Here is a 12,033-nt window from a genome sequence, read left to right on the forward strand (position 1 = left end):
GTCAATGACCAAAGGGATATCCACTTTAAGTAGAAGAAAAAAATGCTTTGATGTCTGTTTTTAAAACCCACTGAGTTGTCTTAGGGTTGCACAAGTATGGGTAGCAGGTTATTTACTGGAGTACAGGCAAACTGATAATGGCTACAACTGAAGGGAATGAGAGTCATTCTCCCAGCAACCATTAACTACCAATAGCTACTAGAGTGTCCTCATGAAGTGTCACCCCTACACACTACAGAATGCTGTAGGGCCCAACTGAGTGCAAGAGTCCACAACCACTGCACGTTCACGGTTGCAATGACCATGTTATATGGAGTTCAAGTTGTTAAAATACATTAGGACTATAAAGATGGCTCAGTGAATAAAGATGCTCGCTTTCAGGCCTCACAACCTAACTGCAGTCCATAGGACACACACGGAAGAACAGAGCTGATGGCCACAAGTTGTCCTTTCGCCTCCCCACACACTCTAATATACATTGTGCATTGACACACACATACACACATGCACAAACACAACAAATGATTGCACGGAAAAAGACAATGTACTTAGAGTTTATGTAATATAGGTGAAATTTCCAGGTGACCTTGCAAAATTTTAAAATATAACAACCTCAGTGAAAAACTGCCGACCTTCTGAAGCCTATCAAAATTGCCAAAGGCAAGATAGCAAATAAAGAAATACTAAGTCAATCTATTAAATCTGGGTGAGAACAAAAGAAATCTATACACCTGAGCCATGAGCTTCCTCTACCTGCCCCCAGCTGAGTCTGAATGAATGCATGCTTCTTACATATACAGGATAATAAAAAATAATTTTAATAAAAAAACTTCATTCAGGTCAATTTGATGGAATTCAGGCCACCTCCCTTAGTCCCCAGGCTAGGGAGATGACCAAGAGCGATCTGCCTGTACCACTATTGCCCTACAACTGACAAGCTCCTGGTGATCACAAGTGTGATTTAAAAAAAAAATGGTGAAATGTGTCTTCCTTCCATCAGGTTTCATCATAGAGAAGAAACTCTACTGCCAGGGGTAGCTGAGTACTTCTGGTCCTCCAGACGCCCTTGACCCAGATCACTCATAGGCAGAATTCCAGTCGTGGGAGATCCAGGGTGAGAAGGCCACAGGTTACTGCCCTTTCTAACTGGAATTACTTGCATGGCTCTAGAACCCAGAAGTGCAGCCTTATTTGTGGCTGAATAATTATGCTAAGTATCCTGGTCATAAAGCATGAGCAGAAACCCAAGAAAAGTGGAGCAGTGTCTCAACACCCAGTTGGGGAGCAATGACTCTTAGATAACCTTTTGATTCAGCAACAGGGGTAGACCTTAAAACACAGATTTCCAAAGCTCTTCCTAAAGAAGCTGGCTTTATCCAAACAGACTGGAGTAACTCTCAGTAACAAGGCATATTTTGTGGTAAACAATTAAGAAGCAGCTGAGAAGTCTGTTAATTAAGAGCCAAGGAAAGAGACAGTGATGAGGCGCACCCTTGAGATCTCAGCAAACTTCAGAGACTTGCCTCAAATACTACAAGTTGGAAGAGTACCAAATTTAATTGGATCTGACTGTTGAACAATTGGTTCCCCAGGACATGTTCAAAAACAATAAAGCAATCCCTGCCCAGCATGAGGCAAAGCCTAGCATCTGGGTGTGATTGCAGCAAATGCAAGAGAAAGTCACAGCCAGCTCTGAGGAAGCCACTGCCATCCCGCAGTGCTGGTGCACGCTCGAGGCTGTGATTTCTGCATATCAATGTGAAGGCTTCACACTGAGGGAGAACTCTGCCTCGCTGTAATAGTTTAATTAAACCACAGAACAGGAGAGTAACAGCAAAAGTAAGCCTTAGAGAGGGGAGACAGGAATCAATATCTAGTTGATATAATATATTACCTGGCATGCCCCATTTTCAACAAAAAGAATTAGGAGGCAAGGAGAGAAACAGAAAGGAGGTGACAATATGCAGGAGACAAGCAAGCACCTAGAAACCACAAGGGCACTCCAGGGTTGGATTAGCCCAAGACTTCAGAGCTTGGAAATCATGCACAAGGAAGGAAAAGAGAATCAGAGAAGCCTGCCCGAATCCTCTTCTTAGTAAAGGCAATGGGAACACTAGCAAGCAATTCCAAATCAATGTTCTCCCAAGAATAAACCACGGCTTTACAATGATCTTAGGTTGATTTATCCAAACCAAATGGTGGAGGATCTCAATAAGGATAGTGATATTTGTGATGCTGTGTCTTGCCCAGGTGCGACCCTGTACATTCTGGCTCCAAAGTTGTTCTGAAAACTCATAGTCTATACCCACAGTGACAATTAAAACCCTGGAAGGCAGCAAGGAACAGAAAGGGGCTGGACTTCCTTGGGGAATGATTCCCACAGCACTGCCATTACTTGACCAGACCTGTTTTGCCTTGGAACAGTCCCTTTGGAAGGTTGTGTATGCTTAATGGGACTCAGGGCTCCCTCGGTGTGAAAAGCCCTTTGCCTAGGAGTATTTGTCAAAAACAAGTCCATGGGACTCTATTTGTTGCTCCATGAAGCACTTCAAACTGATAGTAGATTAATGAAAAGATCTTTGAAATTAAATCTGGAAAATAAAATACCCATAGAAGTTTTTTTAAAAACTTTATTTTAGCAAGGGAACCCAAACAAATCGATGAGAGAGACCTTCCACGAGGTGCTATGATAACTGGACCATCAAACTCAAAGGAATGATGCTTGCATTTGCATTTCTTTCTAAACGTTTTATATTTTGTGTTACTGACTGTAGTAATATGAGCGGCGGGGCTGCGGCTAGCTTTACCCGAAATAATTACACAGACGCTGTATTCTTTTAAACACTGCTTGGCCCTTTAGCTCTAGCCCTTACTGGCTAATTCTGATATCCCGATCAACCCATCTCTAATAATCTGTGAGCACCGGTCTTACTGGGAAGATTCTAGCCTACATCCATCCTGGGTCGGAGCTTCATTGCGTGCGTCTGCCTGGGAGAGGGGAGGATGGCGTCTCTGTCTGAGGCATCTTATCTCACCTCCTCTTCCTCCCAGCATTCTGCTCTGTTTACTCCCCCCACCGATGTTCTAAGCTATGAGCCCAAGCAGTTTGTTTATTACTCAACCAATGAAATCAACAGATTGATATATGACACTCCCACATCAACTGACATTTAATGATTTGATTTATTTGCAGTTAATTTGTTGTGTACAGTGCATGGAAGATGTTTGTTAAGAACATTGCACACAGCTAAAACAGGATACCACTGACAACTAATTTACAAAGGACAGAAGTTTATTTCCTCACACTTTTGAAGTCTAGAAAGTCCAAAATTGAGGAATTACCTACGGTGTGAGGAGGGACATTTTACTTTGTCACCCATGGCAGAAATCTAAAGGGCATGAGAGATCAAGAGATCAAACTTTTAGCCTCAAGTCCTTTTATAATTGTCATAATCCAATTTAAGGACACCATCCTCATGACATAAGGCCCCACTCCCAGCACCATTGTCCTGGAGATTAAATTCTCATCACATGCTTTTGAGGGGGCACATTTAAACAAATGACTTCTCACTTGATAATCTGGGAGCAACATACGAAACATCAGGGAAATGAGGTAACGTCCTGCTCAGACAGGGCAATCTATGTAAAAGATTTTCTACCACAAACTAATCAATTAATAGACCAGCCACCTGGTTGTAATTGTACTGGATCCCCTCCACAAATAAATGTTATGCACATTGGGCAGATTGCATCCATTTCCTGCTCACAGCCTCAGGTTCATTCATACATGCATACAGAAATGTTGTATGCCAATCCCACCTATAGGTGTTTGGAATTAATGTCACACTTTAGTGTGAGATTTGATGCTTTACTTAGAGATGTGGCCTTGACCAAGTTGGTAAGCTTCCTTAACCTGTTCTCAACCATGAAACATAGACAATGTAGTATCCAACCCTACGGGGTGTTCATGAGGGTTGAGTGACAGTTCATGTAAAGCGGTTAGCATAGTACCTATCCAAGAGACAATATTTGTTCCAGCCCTCCATCCACTGGTAGGACCTGAAAAATTAACCACCTTTTATCAGCAACTAGGCCCATAGGTGGAAAACTGCCAACTCTCAGGCATCACTCCTGGCTTGAAGATTCTAGGTGTCTCTACAGCAGATGGTACCCCTGGCCTTTAACTCGTTGCATCCTGGTAGGCTTCTTTCTCTCATTTGTCAGGGCTTCATGACTTGAGCCAAACCGAAGTGTCAGAGGGAATGGCAAAGCACGCTCTCTGTGCTGATAAACATCCCATCTCTCCCCACGTTCCTGCATCAAAATATTGTAATGCATGTCTCTGAAGTCCAAGATAAATCATTTGAGAACCGCTGTTAAGATTGTCTGCAAACAAGTTCACCTCCACCAGAGGAAATAATTAAAATCTCACATACTTCCTTGGAGCAATATTCTTTTACATTTGATTCAGTTGAATGGCCATGATGAGAATTCCTTATAGTTTGATAGCTTTCAAAGAAATTTTATATTAGTCACTTGGAAGGCTAAAACCAACTGTGGGACTGGGAGGGTGGGACTCATTCAGTAACTCTGCAACTGCCATAAACAGATGTCTCGAACCTCCTGACTGCTCTCTGCTGTTTTTCTCAGCTACCCTAGTGCCTTTGAGATCTCTATACCGCTAATCACTCCCACCAGCTGGAAGGTAATCTCTCCCTCTTCCACCAAAAGTTTCCTTTGCCCCTGCTTAGGAAACTTTAGCCCCTTTCTGAGTAATCTGTATCCAGTCCCCAGGGGAGGCAGCCTGGCTGGATTTTTAGTGATCTCTTTGCTCTTCCTGTTCATCCCCACTTGCAAATGGCACTGCATCCCTCTCTGTCTCTGATCGTTGTCAGTCTGACTCATTTGTCAATTTTCAATCTTTAGTTATCACTCCCCACCCAGGTGCTTATTAGAAGCTACCAATATATTTCCATCTCGTCCATCTTCTCAGCCTCTGCATCTACCACGTAGAAGGTCATATTTTTCTATTCCAATTTCTGCTAATGGCCTTAACAACACTTAATAGGAACAGAAAAGAATTTCACCTTTCAGAAGGTGGCGATCAACTTTCAACAAGTTCCCCCATTAATTCCGACTATGTTTCCAAGGATTAATCGAACAGGGCTGCTGACGTCTACTACCCTGGGGCTGCTTCATAACACGAAATGTCCTGCTGGATCCTATCTGCTGAGAGCCACTTAGAGGGGGGGAAAGTTATATTTAGTCATAATCATTCTGCTTGACAAATGACCTTAGGGGGCCAGTCACGTCCCAAGAACATTAGTTGAATGGCACCCCAGGGTTAATGTACTGTTTCTTTTTCTCAAAAGTACAGATAAGTTGACCAAAATTCAGCAGTATCATGCCCTAGTTCTTACATCTCCAAAGGAGATGAAGCAAGAAAAAAAAGGTGCTAGATTTGCACTTCTTACTGTGTTGATGGTGGTGGCAGGCTGGAAAATTCAAGCTGGGCATGTGTGGAGCCTTGCCGAGAAGCCCCTTGGTTCTTGCAAGCAGGATTATGGGACCACACTACTTATAGCTCTTTTGAAGGAACACATTCTGCATTTCCTCTCCCAACATCTACCCATTAATACAATTAGCCCTACCAGAACCATAAAGTAGAGATCAATGAAGACAAGTATTTGTCATGGCAGACCTCTTGAAAGTCTATGGAAGAAACAAGCTGAGACAGAGTAGATGGCCTAAAGTTACAGACAGAGAGGGAGAGATCAGTGGGACAGACAAAATACATAACCACATTAGGAGGCAGTGGAAGAATAACTATTAATGGGTAAACACAGCATGCCTTGAGGACACAAAAGAGAAGTTCCAGCTCTGGATTTGGAAGATTAAGATGGATCTCTTTGAGAAAGTAGTTTAAAAAACAGTTTAAAGAGACAAACTAACTAATGATAGTTAGGCTCACCTGAATCCTCTTCCCAGCTAGGCCTTAACCTGGACTTCCATGTCTGTCTCTGCAACACCACATTTTCACAAGATCTTAACTGACTTACCATTTCTCATCACGTTCCTCATCCCTTATAATCCACAAGTGACGATGACCACCCTGGCCTGTCTTCAGGAAGAATCACATTAAGCCAGCTTGAGCAAAGTGGCCCCTCACCCCCGATGCTTACTCCTAGTAAGTGTTAATTCACTGACTGTCTCCCTATTATATGGCTATATACTATACCCTCATATCTCCTTGTTGTATTTGAAGTTGAGCTCAATTCTTCTTACCTACTACAAAACATTATATTTCTCCTTATACCTGACACAATTGTTGCGCAGAAAGTCTGCCTTACTGTCTTTAATATGTCTTTACAAATAAAACATTTTTCCTTAGTACACTGATTTTATTCTCTGAAGGATGCCAAATAGGTACATGAGCAAAGGTAGCTAGAAGGGAAGAATGTTCTAAGCATGGAAGAGCCACATATTCATCAAGTCAGAGGGAAGAAAGATAAAGAGGGGGGAACAGAAAGGAGGAAGGCCAACCCACAAGAGGTTCTCTACATATGTCAGCTTCCCGGACACCAACTGGGCCAAGATTAGCAGGTTAATTTCACCCATGTGCCTACTCATAAAAAAACTCCGTTATCTCTTACAGGATGGATAGAAGTGTTTCCGGTCTCCAGAGAAACAGCAGATGTGATGGCTAGGATCATGGAGCTCGTGTAGTCAGAAGCTCTCAACACCTCCTGGACAATGGGACTCATCAAACATCAACTAACCAAGCTCTCCACTGAACTCAGGTTATCTTGGCCCTTGCGTCAGAGTCACCCCACATTCCCCTATGGGCCTGAGACCTTTTGAGTTGCTTTATGGCAGTCCCTTTCTCCTTAACCATCACCTCCCAGTTCAAACTCCTCCACTGGCGGGATACCTACCCTACCTCTCCCTCTTTTTAAAAAAAATTATTATTTATTATATGTACAGCATTCCTTCCATGTGTGCCCACATGCCAGAAGGGGGCTCCAGGTCTCATGTGGTTGCTGGGAATTGAACTCAGGACCTCTGGAAGAGCAGTCTGTGCTCTTAACCACTGAGCCATCTCTCCAGCTCCCTACCTCTCCCTCTTAAGGTCCCTTCTCAGTTCACATGCTGGCAGTTGTCTTTCTGCCACCACACCAGTGGACCATAATGCCCCTAAACCTGCCCTGCTCTCCCCAGAGGACAGAGTACTCCTCAAACAGTTAACTCCTAGGTCTCTCAAACCTCGATGGACAGGACCTAACACGGTAATCCTCACCACACCCTCAGCTGCCAAGCTCTTGGGACACCCATGTTGGTACCATCTCTCCAGGCTCAAGCGGGTGCCTACTTAAGACACTTGGTCTGTCCAGCAGACAGGACCTTCCACCCTCTGGTTTTCCAGGATGCCACAATGAAGGGCCTACCTGCTCTTCATTCTGGCACACTCATCTTTAATGATAACATTATTTTTTTCCTAGACACCCGCCTTCTCATCTCGCCCAAGGAACAGATGCCGGCGTATCCAAAATGACAGCTGACAGGATGCCTTTCCAGCCACACCTCTCACTGAACGTGGACACCTAGCTCTCCTCTTCCCCATGCCACCCCTTGCCCGCAGGAAGTAGCCAGATTTGAGTCTATGCCCTTTTTACAACGAGAGCCTAAATGTTTGTCATAATTACCACTCCAATTTTCTGTCACCCCTATATCCAAAGAGTCTGGAATGTCAGGTTGGGAGCATAGGCTCCTTGCATCTATCCCAGTCCCCAGACCTGGTCTGGACTCCAAATCCCAGCAGGCCAGGTCCTGACCCCTCTCTGGGGGTGGGGTTAGGACCCCTTTTCCCCAGGATATTTAAATGAGTTCCCAAAAGAGGAACACATGGTCTCCTCTCTGTGTCTTTCTCCTGGTGGTCATGTTCCTGCAGCTTTCTGGTTCCCCCTTGGGGCCACCCGAGAGCGCAGAACTTCCATTAAACCTGGATATTTCTTAATTTGGTTTGTTTTGATTTGGCTTGATTGGGAATTTTGCGTCAGCAGGGAGCTCGTGTTAGGAAATATTCCTAAGAGTCCCTGTCTTCAAGATGTTTAGGATTTGTTTGGAATGTTTTGAGTAGAGATATAAAAGGTATCAGAAGTCTAAAAGACATGGTATTAAGGATCTCAGATATCTGTATGGTTTTGTTATTTTCTGGTAGCCATGGCATCTGAATAAGCCCTAGTGAATAAAGAAAGGCTTTGTGAAAGAATGGGTATTAATCAAAGACACAAGCTCCACCAGTTACCTTTGTGACCCCTTGTTTCATTGAATCAATGATCATTCATTTGGTGTAGGAGGGTCGTCTGTCTATGTGTTACTTTCATTGGTTCATAAAGAAACTGCCTTGGCCTTTAAATAGGGCAGAAAATTAGGTGGGCAGAGTAGACAGAACAGAATGCTGGGAAGAAGGGAAGTGAAGCAGATGCCATGCCTCTCTTCTCTGAGGCAGACGCAGGTTAAGATCTTTCCCAGTAAGCCACCACCTTGTGGTGTTACACAGATTATTAGAAATGGGTTCATCAAAATGTGAGAATTATCCAATAAGAAGCTACAGATAATGGGCTAGGCAGTATTTAAAAGAATACAGTTTCCATTTAATTATTTCGGGTAAAGCTAGCTGGGAAGCGGCCCGCAGCTCCTTCTACATTCATTGTTAATCACAAACCACTAGCAAGCTTGCTAGCATCCTTGCCAGTACTGAAGGATGCTGACTTTCAGTGGCTCCACCAAATACTGAAAAAAAAATAAATGTAATTCCTTATAAAAAAAAATGACCATGGATAAAATCAGTGTAAGCTTCAGGCAAGCTAAGAGTCCTTTCCAGAAAAAAGAAAAAGCACAATATATCCTCAAATATCTCCTATTACTTCTCCATGGTGGTAGGACATCCTTAGCACTCTCAGCATTATGTCTTTTCAAGTACACTATTGTTCTTCACCTATGCAGAGGTGGAATTTATTCTCCTAAGCCCCCGAGCATGCACTATCCTGTAAGTATTTCAATCAAACGAAAAGAATACAAGTTTCTTCAAACCAATTCCAAACCCAGGCTTTTTCTACTTCCTATTCTTCAAATGCTCCCAGTGGGAACCATGTGGCCAATGAACAGAAATCTAAGCAAAAGATAGAGGGCTGATTTAGATCTTTTAGTCAAGGTTCCTTCTGAACTCCTATATGATACCTAGCATGAACTGCCAATGACTGTAAATCTAGCTCCATCTTACTATAGCTTCATGAGGAAAATGAAATGAGCATTTCTCATATGTCCCCACCAAATTCATAGAAGTGTGCAATATAATAATGATTTGCTGTCTGCAGACACAAAGGCTTGGTGTCATCTACTAGATGACACCAAAATCTGAGCACTTTACTATTGTATGTCTTTGTACCACATGCACGCTTAGTGATATTTGAGGCCAGAAGAGAGTGTCAGCTGTGAGCTGCCATGTGGGTACTGGGAATCAAACCATGGTCCTCTAAAAGAGCAGCCAGTACTCTTAACCACTGAGTCATACCTCCAGCCCCACTTGCTGCTCTTGCAAAGGACCCAGGTTCCATTTCTGGAACCTGCATCAGGTGGCTCACATTGCCTGTAACTCCAGTTCAGTTGATCAAATGCCCTCTTCTGGCCTCTTTGGACACCAGGTCTACATGTGGTACAAACATGCACATGCAGGCACTCATACATACACATAAAATAGAAACAAAAAACCCTTTTAAAGTATATGTTTTTATAATAGCTCCAAAGAAAATGAAGTGCTTACATATGCAAAATTAAACAGGAACTGCATTCTGAATATCCTTAATGTGACTAAAACAATCTTTTTTGAAGTAATTGGAAAGATACACTTTAGAAGATTCAACATAATTAAAAAAAAATGTCAATTCCCCTCTAAAATTACTTGTAGGGTATGGCAATCCCCATAAAAATATCTGCAAGGCAGCTTGTAGACACAAATGGACTTTTTCTAAATTGAAGAAGAAGACCCTCTAACAGCTAAAGCAATCTTGAGAAAAGAAAACTGAAGAGTTACTCCTCCTCAATACTGTCTGCCCAATATTGAAGGTTACTCTATAAGCACAGCAATCATGGGCATACAATATTGACAGAAGGGTAGACACACAGATCAATAGAAAACTAAATAAAGATACCAGGAAAAACCCAGACACGTACATCCACCTGATTTTTGAAACAGAGACCAAACTATTTCAAAGGAAGAGAACACCTTAAATAAATGGTACTAGAGCCAGTGAAAATTCACTTTAATATTTTAAAATGGATCATGAACTTCAAATGTAAGATGTGAAATTAGAAAACTTTTTTGAAAGGGAGAAATTATTCAGGGTCCAGAGATACGTTGTACTTGACACCAAAAGTGCAATCCACAAAATTTGGTAAGATTTCAACAAAATAAAAATACTATTGCTCTGAAAAATGATATTATGGCAAAGCTAAAGAATAAGAGACAGTATTTTCAGAGTGCATAGCTCATAAAGAATGCTATTTAATACATACAAGTACCTCACAAAACACAATAGTTTCAAAAATAACAATGAAATAATAGGCATTTGATGCATGTGTTAGCCAGTTTTTCACCAGTTTGGCAAATACCCGAGAGAAACTATTTTAAATAGAAAACAATTTCCTTTTGCTTACAGTTTCATAGACTTACAGTCCAGGGCCATTTGGATGTATTATTTCTGAACTTGCCACGAGGCAGGACATCCTCACAAAGAGCATGTAGGAGAACAAAGCTGCTTACTTTATGGTGTCCAGGAAACAAGAAGACACAAAGGGACAAAGGGCAGGATCTTTCCAGGGCATACCCCCAGTACCCTTTTTCCCAGCAAGGCGACCCTACTTCCTAGTCTCTACAACACTCAGAAAGGCCATCACATTATGAATATTTCATTGGATGAATCCACTAATTAAGAGCCCAATGACAGGATCCAATGGCATCTCTTCAAACTCCACATTTTGACACTATTACATTGGAATCCAAGCCACACATGAGAATTAGAGAGGACATCTCATATCTAGACCTTCCGAAAATGAACAAACAATGCACTAATACATAGATGAAAAAGGTACACGAGAACATGCTCAGAGTCATTAACTACTAGTCAAATGAAAATAAAAATAAAATCAGAAGAGCTAAAACTTTAAAAATAGTAGTGATACCTAACTCCAAGAAAATGTGAAAAACTGAATATTGTAGATGGCAATGTAAAATTATGTGACTCCTATGGAAAAGCTTGCTAGTTTTTCAAATGTTAAATCTAGTTTCTGTGTGGTCCATTGTTTTTTATTATTTCTATTACCCATTTTTTAAAAAAGATTTATTTATTGTGTATACAACATTCTGCCTCGATGTATGCCCGCACGCCAGAGGAGGGCGCCAGATCTCAGTACAGATGGTTGTGAGCCACCATGTGGTCTGGGAATTGAACTCAGGACCTCTGGAAAAGCAGCCAGTGTTCTTAACCTTTGAGCCATCTCTCCAGCCCCATGGTCCATTGTTATATTAATGAGCCGAATACATTCTGTATATTGGTCCCCTGTTGTATACTTCTTCACAGCAGGCCAGGACCTGATAGCAAAGCCCTCCAGCATCCATCTCAACTTTTCACATACACTATTGTTTTCAATGTAGCACAGAAAAGGAATATTTTTATCTATTAAGACCCTTGCCTGCTGTAAGTATTCCACAAAACTGCCTCCAACATCTGATGAGTATGGGTAAGATAAACCATGGAGTTCTAAAGACCTTAAGCATCTGTTGTCTTTTGAAGGATTCTGAATCAAAGACAGTTTCATGATGCTGAGGAACATTACCTAGATATTTAACCTGTCTCTCTAATACCTATCTTTTCAGGGAATGCCTATGACTATTTCCTCATTAAAATAAAAAGCCATAAAAGCCATATATATATATATACCATCTATCTATGAATGTATGTAACCATCCATCTA

At 41.9% G+C, this 12,033-nt stretch overlaps 1 long non-coding RNA gene across 1 annotated transcript; it reads left to right on the forward strand.

Annotated features, from left to right (window-relative positions):
- Positions 1-1,044: 1,044 nt before the first annotated feature.
- On the forward strand, positions 1,045-7,940 carry LOC113455498. The gene is made up of 3 exons (XR_003376600.1): positions 1,045-1,114; positions 6,656-6,800; positions 7,500-7,940. It is a non-coding gene; the product is annotated as an uncharacterized LOC113455498 (long non-coding RNA).
- The last annotated feature ends 4,093 nt before the right edge of the window (positions 7,941-12,033 follow it).

This window comes from Microtus ochrogaster, unplaced genomic scaffold, assembly GCF_000317375.1.
Source record: "Microtus ochrogaster isolate Prairie Vole_2 unplaced genomic scaffold, MicOch1.0 UNK50, whole genome shotgun sequence".
NCBI lineage: Eukaryota > Metazoa > Chordata > Mammalia > Rodentia > Cricetidae > Microtus > Microtus ochrogaster.